This window comes from Lactuca saligna, chromosome 2 (assembly GCF_052625555.1).
Source record: "Lactuca saligna cultivar CGN05327 chromosome 2, ASM5262555v1, whole genome shotgun sequence".
Taxonomy (NCBI): Eukaryota; Viridiplantae; Streptophyta; class Magnoliopsida; order Asterales; family Asteraceae; genus Lactuca; species Lactuca saligna.
In genome coordinates, this window is record NC_136418.1 from 157,254,028 (window position 1) to 157,266,936 (window position 12,909).

Genomic DNA, 12,909 nt, shown 5'->3' on the forward strand with positions numbered 1-12,909 from the left:
AAATGAAAGTTGTAAAACTTGTAAATACCAAAGTGTGGATATAAAGAACATAGAAAACGGAGCTCGTACGCGGAAGATGCAGACAAAACTTAGGGCCTACTCTACGATAAAATCCCTATAAATAAAGGGTGAATCCTTCATATTTTCTTCACACCATAAGCTTTTCTTTCTCTCTCTAACTTTTCTATGGACTCCCAAAACCCCTATAAATCCCAAGTAAGCTCAAGGTGCTATAGGAAAGCCCCGGAGCGTCCAAAGGCTCTGAGAAAAAGAGCTTTTCGGCTCAAAAGCTCTGCTCCAGCGGAACCCGGTTTTTAGCAAAACCCGCTGTAAGTGAGATACGCCTACCCTACTTTAAATGTAGCTTATATTTAAATATAATATCATTATTATGGACCTATAAATAATATTTTTCAGTGATTCAAAGTCGTTATACTAATTGATCTACTTACGAGGATGATGTCTAGGCTGTGATTTTGTGAGGTGTTTAAAGTTGGATTTCCAAACAGTATACTTCGTATACCAAACGGACCCTACCTCCGATATGATCCTATCTGGCTGTTCCTTACTTGATAGATCATGAAGTAGACTATTAGTTAATGACGAATCTAGACTAATAATTAGTCGCAATAAATATTAAACTAAAATCTAGTGATAATGATACTAGGTTTCGTCGAAGGAAATCATATTGTTAAGAAGCGAAGCACTGCTCAAATTTCGAGTTGTCACTTTAACAAGTGAGTGCATAATTACTTTCATCTTACACATAGATATGAAGTATTTTATATAAATTACGTGCTATGTGTGCATATTATCTGAATACTTGTTGTCTATGGTGGATGAACTTTTTCATACATGTTTTAAATGATTTAAATTGTATATGTATTTTATATCTACAAAATGTGTTGGGTAAAACATAGGTAGATGTAATAGTTGGTGTGTGATGAAATAAAATGATGAAAGGCCTTGATGTCGATGTTGACCTACTCATCTAGCGGAGTATAGATGACGACCACAAACTTTTCTAGACAGTCCAATGGAATGCTAGCAGTCTCACAACCTGTAGGTGTTTTCGAACGATGTGTTCACTGGTGTACTCCATCCCCCTCATGGTTGCCTTTAGGACATTTATTGCTGAGGAACCCCCTTAGCAGTAGTGTCCATCCCGATGATGATCCTTAGGTTAGGTCCCTTATGATAGGTGTTTAGGGACGTAAAGTGAGGATAATGGGAACGAGTAATCGGATTATTGTTGGTTGATGAAATTAATAAACTTATTTATTGTAGGTTGAAAACCATATGTGCTCACCAAGATCCCAAGCATGACCCACTCAGTTTCATGTATTACAGGTAGTGACACTCAAGCATAGATGTGATGTTTGGATGAGGGATTACCGATTATAGGCATGTAGAGGTGAATAAATGTTGTAAGGCTTATATTGTATTGTTTATGCATTTGATCTGTATCGAACATCATATCCCGAGGTTTTTAATGAAATACATTTCTTCGGAAACGCTTTGATAAATCTTTATCATGTTTTATTTTGGGAACAAATTCCACAACACTTTTCTTTAAAATGTTACTCTGATTTTTAAACAAGCATAAACAAAATCGGTATTTTCTGGCTGTGAAAATGGGGATGTCACAATTCAAGCGCTCATTGACCTGAATATCATCTAATGACACTACTGCCTCCTCGTCCAGAATGCATTTCCGCAACTGTGAAACATGGAAAGTGTTGTGGATCTTACTAAACTCCTCAGGGAGATCTAATCTATACGCCACCTTGCCAACTCTGGAAATGATCCTGAATGGTCCAATATATCGGGGACCCAATTTCCACCTCTTCCTGAAGCGGATCACACCCTTCCAGGGTGAGACCTTTAGGAGTACCATGTCACCCACCTGGAACTCCAAATCAGATCAACGTCTGTCGGTGTAACTCTTTTGTCGACTCTAAGCGGTCTGCATTTGATCTGTTGGATTCTCTCGGTAGTCTGCAGAACTACCTCTGTATATCCCGTCACCCTATGACCGATCTCACCCAACAGATTGGGGTGCGACATCTTCGTCAATACAACAGCTCATATGGTGGGGCATAATATTGGAATGAAGTTGTTGTAGGAGAACACTGCAAGAGGTAGGTAGGAGTCCCAGCTCCCACCGAATTCAATGACACGGGCTCTCAGCATATCCTCGAGAGTATGTATGGTCCGCTCACTCTGTCCGTCTGTCTGTGGATGATAGGTTGTACTGAAGTGCAGCCGTGTGCCCAGTTCCTCGTGATACTTCTGCCAAAAAGTGGATATATAAGTCGACCAGCACCCCATGACGATCAACAATCTCACGGATATATAAGTCGACCAACTTCTCGTCTGACAAACTCTCTCGTATCGCCAAAAAGTGGGCGCTCTTCGTCAATCGATCCACAATGACCCAAATAGCGACGAAGCCCTTCACCGTCCTCGGAAGCTTGATAATAAAATTCATCGTGATCTTTTCCTACTTCCATATGTGAACCTTTAGAGGTTGTAGCTAGCCATGCGGCCAATGGTGCTCGACCTTGCCCATCCTACAGGTCAGGAACCTCTCTACGTACCAAGCGATTTCTCGCTTCATGCACGACCACTAGTAACTCAATCGCAAATCCCGATACATTTTTGTGGCCCCGGGTAAATAGAGAAGCGAGACTTATGAGCCTCCTCCAAAATAGTCTGTCTGACCCCACCAGACATCGACATCGAAACCCAGAACCGACCGCAACGAGTCAATAATCCCCGACTATGTTGCACAAACCGGGTGTTCTCACCCCCAATCCTCTCAAGTTTCCAATTCACCTGACGCATACTCTCTGCCTGAGCTTCCCATGCGACGAACGTTTCGATAACCAAGGCAGATGTTCAAGTTTGAATGGAAAAATATTTTGACAATATTCCTTACCCTTCAAACTGGGGGGGGGGGGGGGGAGGGGGGGATTAATGGTGTACCCGGGCCGATTATTCAAGATAGTCCCATATCGACTCGAGTCCCATAGGACGGGCAGTAAGGAACCACAACCCATCACGAACGAATCTAAGCTTAAATGACCGTATACAAGTCTTGAAATCATATACCAGAGATCACGCAAAAGAAAGAACATGGTGTAATAAAGTAATAAAATGACAAAACCATGAACCCTCATAACCAAAAAAGGGCTATAAAAACTCTCAAAAGAACATGGTGTAATAAAGTCAATAAACGAAGAACCAGACCAAACCATGAACCCGCATAACCAAAAAAGGGCTATAAAAACTCTCAAAAGCATGGTAACCAAGTATGAAAAACAAGAGCAAGAAACATTAGATGCAATATCATAGCAATTATCATATCCATAATCTAACTTGGGCACCGGAGAGCAATACCACGGTCCTACCCTCAATATAACTTTATATCCTAGCAGCTGTTTTTTTTTTGTGCAAAGTGGATTCCCGTTTGGTTATTAGATAGGATCTCCACATGAAGATATAAACCTGCAACTAGAACCCGCCGTAACAACAATAGTATAGTGAGATAACTCATGTGAATAATTTCTCAAAAGATTAACAACTTTCTGGGCGATCCCACTAGCGGACAATGCACGTAACGAGGATTAGCTTATAATACTATACTTATTAGCCCCTATGGGAATCTGGTAATGAACAACTAGATCTTTCACTAATCCCAATGAATACTAAGAGTTTTATCAAATAAGGATCTGCCAGGCAGGACAGTTGGGAGGCAAGATCATTTCGGCATATAGCTTTTCTGAAAACCAACAACCAAGCCAACGTGACCATTATATGCACCTCTTCTGTAAGTAGATCAGACAATATTATAACTATAATTACTGATAAATATTATTTATAGGTTCATAATAACGACTATGACTATAAATATAAGTTGCACTTAAAAGCTTAGTAAGCATAACTTAACTTATAGAGAGTTCTAGCGTAAACCAAAATTTCTGTTGGTAGAAATTCGATATCGAGCACTTCTATTAGCCAAGCCTAGATACCCAACGTGCCGCTAACAAAAATATTATTGAAATCTCGAAGGAAGACCTCAAAAACTGATCATAGAAGTTGAAAGAGAAATTGGAAAATGGTGTGAGGATGAATTGGGTCTTAGGGGGTATTTATAGTTGAAATTTTAGGAGGCGCACTGTGCACATACCAGGCATGCGTCGTGCCATAGTTTTGCCGTCCTCCCTCCTTGCGACACGTGTTCCCTTTCAGCTGGTGCAACGTGGCTGGTTCTAGAAGCGTGCGAGGCGCTGACCGAAAACTTCAAATATTCGCATATTCTTTATACGAACTCCGTTTTTTACATTCTTTATATTCATGCGTAGCTGTGACAATCATCAAACTTGAGTCAAGTCAAGTCATCAAATCAAGCTGGTCAACTCTATTAAACCTTGTGTATTAGGGTTTGTGTTATGTTCGTATTGTATAACTTGCTATATTAATGGGAAAACATCACAGGAGAAAAGTTTTGTGTTAAAAATTTCCTAAGCCTTAGTACTAATCAATGAATTAAACTGATGAAAACCATGTTGCATACTCATTAGGAGTGTGTGGGATCCTTAATCATGACTTAACGGGCTCAAGAGACTCGCATTACGGAACCAAACACTCACAAATGCCACACTTGAAATCTCTCTCAAATATCTCTCTGTATGAGAAATCTCTCCAAGAATGTCAAATCTCTCCTAAATCTCTCCAAGTATGTGAAATCTCTCTCAAATATCTCTCTGTATGAGAAATCTCTCCAAGAATGTCAAATCTCTCCTAAATCTCTCCAAGTATGTGAAATCTCTCTCAAATATCTCTCTGTATGAGAAATCTCTCCAAGAATGTCAAATCTCTCCTAAATCTCTCCAAGTATGTGAAATCTCTCTCAAATATCTCTCTGTATGAGAAATCTCTCCAAGAATGTCAAATCTCTCCTAAATCTCTCCAAGTATGTGAAATCTCTCTCAAATATCTCTCTGTATGAGAAATCTCTCCAAGAATGTCAAATCTCTCCTAAATCTCTCCAAGTATGTGAAATCTCTCTTAAATATCTCTCTGTATGAGAAATCTCTCCAAGAATGTCAAATCTCTCCTAAATCTCTCCAAGTATGTGAAATCTCTCTCGAATATCTCTCTGTATGAGAAATCTCTCCAAGAATGTCAAATCTCTCCTAAATCTCTCCAAGTATGTGAAATCTCTCTCGAATATCTCTCTGTATGAGAAATCTCTCTAAGAATGTCAAATCTCTCCTAAATCTCTCCAAGTATGTGAAACCTCTCTCAAATATCTCTTTGTATGGGAAATCTCTTCAAGAATGTGAAATCTCTCCCAAATCTCTCCAAGTGTGAGAAATCTCTCCCAAATCTCTCTCAAAAGTTTCCCGTAACTTTTTAGAATCATTCGGGTCATTCCGGCCCTTAACCGGGTCAAAAACGGCTTAAAACGGGACGAAAACGAGAAAAATAGGCTTTAGGAACCGAAACCGGAATGAGAGGCTTCTTAGGACCAAAGACCGAGCCTCTGGTGGCTAAGAGACCAGAGGCCGAGCCTCTGGTGGCTAAGAGAACCGAGACTAACCGAGTGATCGGTGCCTCTCGGTCCGCCCCCACTCTCTGTTCGCTATCCCACTCTCTGTTTGCTATCCCACTCTCTGTTCGCTATTCCACCTCTCGGTTCGCTGTTCCGCCTTCTCTGTTCGCGTCGCGCGCTCTGTTCCCTTCTCTCCCCTCTGTCTCTCGCGCGCTCTGTTCCTTTCTCTCCTCTCTGTCTCTTCGTGCTCTCGGTTCTTCCCTCCTTCTCCTCTCCTCTCGGTTCCGTCTCCCTCTCTCTCTCGGTTCAGCATAAGAGGGCCGAGCCTCGGCCAGATTTCGCATTTTTGTCATTTCAGCCCATTTTTGATATTTTTAACATTTTAAGCCCGTTTTTCGTGATTTTAAAGCGGGATTTTCTCCAGAAATTTTATTTTAACATAATAAACTCTAAATATTCATAATTTAAACATATTTTTATAAAAATCATTAATTAAATAATAAAGATCTAATGGGGGATTTATTTAAGGTAGAGTGTTGACTTTGCCTTAACTTATGACACAAGCAACCACCCCACACCCACTCTATGACCAGCCATACCTCCCCATCTTACCTATGTCACTTCAATGTTCCCTTACACTCAAATTTCACTCACTCCCACGTTTTTGAGCTGGAACAATCAACCACACTCCTCATTTTCTCTCATTTCTCTCATTCCACTAAGTAACAAACATCACTTTTTCTCTCAAACTCTTCTACACAAATTTTCGAGATCCAAGGCTGATTTCAAGTGTTCTTCCACACTTAGTAAGTAAAAATTCATCCTCCCTATTATTATTTCATTTCATTCTACTCAAATCTTTGGTTGCTTACACAAACTCCCTAACTATGATGTTAGATTCTCGAAAACCTTCAAGGCATCTCCAAGTGTTCTTGAATTAAACACTTTCATTCTTCAACATTCATCTACTGAAATCACTCAAGGTGAGTTCATACCCCTACATTTTCATGTTTTCTCAAGTTTTTAGGGGGGGAATACAAGTTAAAACACTAAGAACATAACTAAATTTTGCTAATAGCTTACATCAGAAAAGTTCAACTCCATTCACGGACTGTTTTGGGCATCTTAAACATTTTTGTTTTCAAAACTGTACAAGGTGCAAATAGTTCAAGTTTTTAGCTTTAAAATGGCTACTTGCACATCTCCATACGATTTTTCTACAATTTATGGTGATTTTTACAAAACTGCCTATCATTTCAAACAACAATCCGGACCAGTCTGTGATTTTGGACTTTTTCACCCAAGTTGGAGGTCATTAAAAATTGTGATAAAAATTATGAGTAAACTAGACACATTTTGTGAACTCTCAGAATTTACGGATCTAGTTTTTGACTTCGTATGATTTTTCTATGATTTTTCCAAAAACAGGGCAGAATGGCTAAATTTAGCCAGCAGCATGTAAACATCATAACACTTTGTATTATGTTGAGCAAAGTGTATAATCATAAGTTCTAATATTTGAATGTGTTTCCATGTTAGTTTATCATTATGAACTGAAACTAAGACATTCATATTAAATATTATTCATTCATTTTAGAACACGGATTATTTAACTATAAAAAGTACAGTTTGATAAATTCATAACACTAATACATTTCCATAAAAGAGTTCATACATATTACATACACTTTAGATAAACTATAATAGGTATAGTTTGTGATACATCACTCAACGCACTCGTACAAAAAGGGTACATTCATACAAGAAAGATTTATATTCACACACATTTCAAGTAAACTTGTTAACCTATGTTGTGAGACTCTCTCTCTCTCTCTCCCCGTACGTCCGAGTGCGGGATATAATTCCTGGTAGTTATAATCAGAATCTCCTTGAGGGAGAACGTGATACTTGTATATAGATCTATATTGGGTTTGACACCCTACACCTTGCTGCTAGCTACAGTGGGACCTGCAGGTCTACGGGTGACAAATGTCATTTCATTTTCGCGACGCCTGAGAAACGTTGTGGCAGGTTCACATAGTCACAGTATGATTATAGCGACTCACTTAGGGAGACAACAATTCATAAAGTTTACGGGGTTTCATAAAACCGAAGTAGGTTTTAGGTTGATAAAATAAATTTACTTTCCATTTCATTTTAAACTCACAACATTCCTAATAAGAAACGATGATTTCTCATACATTCTAGTCTTTGGTTGTAAGGCTACATTTTTCGGATTTCAAGGAAAATATCGGATTTTTCTGAAACAAACGCGACATTTACATGTGAAAGACTTCTACTAAGTTTATTAATAAAAGCTTATGAACTCACCAACCTTTGTGTTGACACTTTTCAAACAACTTGTATTCACAGGAAAACACTAATCAGGTTATCAAGTGCTTTTGAGGATGGGACGTTAAGGCGTCAAACTTTTCATATTTTGACAACATATTGTAATTGATTTTGAAACATGTAATTCATACAAGTGATGTAACTTTTTCAATTATATATATATATATATATATATATATATATATATATATATATATATATATATATATATATATATATATATATATGTTAGTTGTGTTTGCTTGAATTACTATTGAAATTGTGGTTATGATGCTATACATGAAGTCCTCCACCCCCGGACGTTTCCGCCATCCTTGGTTTGGGGGTGTGACAGATTGGTATCAGAGCACGGTTTATGGTGAATTAAGTATGTCAACCACATAAGATATACAAACTATAAACACATTTGGGACTAAAAGTCTCTGATTCTTAAAGTGATTTAAAGAGTTGTACTTTTAGAAAACAAATAATTTCTTGTTTTAAAGTATACTTGCATGCATTCTATGTTAGCATGGTGTCATAACTTAGGAGAACATAAATTGAAAGAGGAGGAGTCGAACATTATTAATACGCCTTAGCATGTGTAATCAGTTCTGGGAAGGATATAGCCTGATCAACTATATCCGTCCAAGAAGTAACTTACGCACACTAAGGAATAGTAGTAATGAGCGACAAATCTGAAAACCTAATAACACTCCATAAAGAACACGCTAAGAACCAAATATAAACATTTAAAAATACTATAGGAGTATTTGTACGTTTCTATAGCGCCAAATTATTATTTTCCGATACGTACTTCTTAACCCCGTTTCTCGTGCAGACGACATGGCAGGATTTCACATACCCGGGGACCCCTACTTTCCCAATCAGGGAAACGCGGGTTGGATCGAAGACGAGCCCGAGGAGAATCCCGAAGAGGAACCCGAGGAGGATCCCGAAGAGGATCCCGAGGAGGAAGACGAACAAGAGGAAGAAGAGGAAGACGACCAAGAAGAAGAGGGAGAAGAGGAAGAAGAGGAAGAAGAGGAAGGTGATGAGGTAGTCATGGTTGGGAACGAAGCGGAGGAACCACCAGAAGTATTCAACCCTCCCTACATCGCGAGGGTACCCGCGCACCGTTTTGGTTACAATGGACCTGAACCCCCTTGGGTAACAACGATCGAAAGATGGAGCCGACAACAACGCCAACGGCCACCATATGGCTACCAACGAGGTTACTATGATCTCACTCATGGTGGACCGGCTGACAGGGCTCTCCTTGTCACGATACAACGAATGGCAAGAATGGATGATCGTGGTAGGACAACGACAGATCAGGTCCGGGAGTTAAGTGCCATTGTACAGTCTACTACGGATCGCACCAGAAACCTGGAACGAGACTCCCACCACCGAGACCAACTCATTCGAGACCTTCTCGCGGCTCAAGCAGAAACAAGAGAGTATCGGGAAAGATACATGGCACTCGAAGAGAGAATGGTTGCAGCAGAACGCAAATTGGCGGAACTACAGGGCGCATCGACATCATCGCAGCCTCCGTCAAAGAAGGGTCGTAGCGATTAGAACTTGTTGCTATTCTCCCGTCTTGGTAGTAGGATTTTATGAGTACGCGTTGGTGCTACTCCTTGTATGTAGGTCGACCATGCGACTATGTGATTACACTATTCAAAGGGCTTTTGTAATGCCAAAAACTACCTTTTGTAACGATGTAATGTAGACCTTTATGAGGTCAAACTTTTCCCTCTAAACGTTATGTACTAAAAGTTATCAATGAAATTTGGCATGTGTTTTATTTATTGAATGTTTGGCACTATACATCATAACCTGATCACACAAACAGTTTACGAATAATAAAGTTATGATAAAATACAAGAGGGATGAAACCAGTATCACTCAACTCGTTATCACTATTGAAGTCTTACCGACTAGTCATTTTTTTTTATGACAGAACCATGCCACCAAGGAAAAGACCAAGGCCTTCCAACAACCCAGTGCCGCCTCCACCACCACCTCCGCAGTTTGATCCTGCAATGTTCCAGGCTGCAGTGACGGCAGCCGTGGCGGCAGCAATGTCGCAAATGGGAACCCATGGTTCCGGCGGTTCTGGATCCGGAGCTACCAATTCCATTCATGGGGACAGCACGGGGAGTACAAGGGAGTGCACTTACAAAGACTTCACGAATGGCAAACCCGATCCTTTCAATGGAAGCGGGGGCGTCATCACACTGGTGCAATGGTTCGAAAGGACCGAGGCAGTTTTTGAAATCTGCGCTTGTCCCGAAGCGAGCAAGGTCAAGTATGCGGCATTCACTTTCACTGGAAAAGCACTTACTTGGTGGAATGGCCGAGTTAAGTCACTTACTCCTGCAGTAGCTAACGCAATCAGCTGGGAGGATTTGAAAGCCCTAATGTTAAAGGAATACTGCCCGAGGGGCGAAACACAAAAACTTGAAGAAGAACTTTGGAACCTCAGGATGACAGGCACTGATCTTGAAACTTATACTGCCCGCTTCAACGACCTAGCACTCCTATGTCCAACAATGGTCACTCCAGAAGAGAAGAAGGTGGAACGATATCTCTGGGGCCTATCATCCCAGATTCAAGATAGTGTCTTGGCCTCGAAACCCACTACCTTTGAGAGTGCCAAGGAATTGGCACAACAACTCATAGATCACAGGGCTAGCCGTGGTACCGTGATAACCACCACCGACCGAACAAAAGGAGGGAACAACAAGAGGAAGTTCTGGAGCAATAAAAGGAAGCAACCAATTCAAGACCCCGCCAAAAAGCAACCGATTGTTGCTGTACGTGCCGCCACTACTGCCGTCGCTCCAGCGCCACCGAAACCGTATACAGGAACTCTTCCCAAGTGCAACAAGTGTAACTACCACCATAACGGTGCTTGTCGAGAGTTACACTGCAATAACTGTAACAAAAAGGGGCACACTGCACGATTCTGTAGAGCGACTACCCAACCCGCCACACAAGTCGCTACGACCGCCAACACTGGGGCAAGCCAAGCCTGCTATGGATGTGGTGAAACGGGACACTTCAGGAGGAACTGCCCCAAGGCACGAGCCCCTAATGCTGGGGGTGTAGGGAGAGTCCTAACTTTAGGGCAGGGAGAAGCAGTCAAGGATCCCTCTGTGGTTACTGGTACGTTCCTCCTCAATAACTCTTATGCATGCGTACTTTTCGATAGTGGGGCAGAAAGAAGTTTCATAAGTCACCAATTCAAACATATACTTAAGCAAAATTCTCAACCACTAGAAGATTCTTACATCGTAGAAATGGCAAATGGAAAGGTTGAGCGCGCTAATGATATTTACATAGGGTGTACTCTCACTCTAGACAACCATTTGTTCAAAATCGACCTTATGCCGGTCACCATAAAAAGCTTCGATATAATCATTGGTATGGATTGGCTAAGCCTTCATCGTGCCGACATTCTATGTTACGAAAGGGCCGTCCGCCTCAATCTGCCGAATGGCAACGTTCTCACCGTTTATGGCAATAAACCTAGTGCGAACCTACAAATCATCTCTTGTGTTAAAACCCAAAAGTACCTCCGAAAGCAATACCATGTTTTCTTAGCCCACATTGTAGATAAGAAACAGGAGGTGAAGGACATCAAAGAAATTCCAGAAGTATGCAACTTCCCTGATGTTTTCCCAGACGATCTGCCTGGTGTACCCCTCGCACGACAAGTCGAATTTCGGATCGACTTAATCTCAGGAGCTACCCCCGTCGCCAGGGCTCCATATCGCTTAGCACCGACAGAAATGCAAGAACTATCCAGCCAGTTGAATGAACTATTGAGCAAAGGGTTCATCAGGCCAAGCTTCTCGCCCTGGGGAGCACCAGTCTTATTTGTAAAGAAGAAGGATGGGTCTTTTCGCATGTGCATAGACTATCGAGAACTAAACAAACTCACTATCAAGAACCGTTATCCCCTACCCCGAATCGACGACCTCTTCGACCAGCTCCAAGGAGCCAGCCACTTTTCAAAAATCGACCTGAGGTCGGGCTATCATCAACTGCGAGTTCAGGAAGAGGATATCCCCAAGACGGCATTCAGAACTCGTTATGGGCACTATGAGTTTGTAGTGATGCCATTCGGGTTAACAAATGCGCCTGCGGTGTTCATGGATTTGATGAATCGAGTGTGTCGACCCTTCTTGGATAAATTCATCATCGTATTCATCGACGATATCCTGGTCTATTCGAGGAGCGAAGAAGAGCACAGACATCACCTACGACTAGTTTTGGAAGTTTTAAGGACCGAGAAGCTTTACGCTAAATTCTCAAAGTGTGAATTTTGGCTCCGAGAAGTAGGATTCCTTGGCCACGTAGTAAGCAAGGAAGGAATACATGTGGACCCCTCGAAGATCAAAGCAATCGAAGATTGGTCAACACCTACAACGCCAACAGAAATCCGACAGTTTTTGGGACTCGCAGGCTACTATCGAAGATTCATACAAAACTTCTCTAAGATCACTAAGCCTCTCACCACCTTGACTCAGAAAGGGGTGGTGTTCGAATGGGAAGATAAACAAGAAGCCGCCTTCCAGACACTAAAGCAAGCCCTATGCAGCGCACCAGTCTTGTCTCTTCCAGAAGGAACCGATGATTTTGTGGTGTATTGCGATGCTTCAAATCAAGGCCTCGGCTGTGTGCTCATGCAAAGGGGAAAGGTCATCGCTTATGCATCAAGGCAACTGAAGACACATGAAGTTAATTACACAACCCACGACCTTGAATTGGGAGTTGTGGTGTTCGCCCTGAAGATCTGGAGGCACTACCTCTACGGTACCAAGTGCACCATCTTCACTGATCACAAAAGTCTTCAACACATTCTCAATCAGAAAGAACTTAACATGCGCCAAAGGAGATGGGTGGAATTTCTGAATGATTACGAATGTGAAATTCGCTACCACCCGGGCAAGGCTAATGTAGTAGCCGATGCCTTAAGCAGGAAGGAATACTCGGGTCGCCGAGTA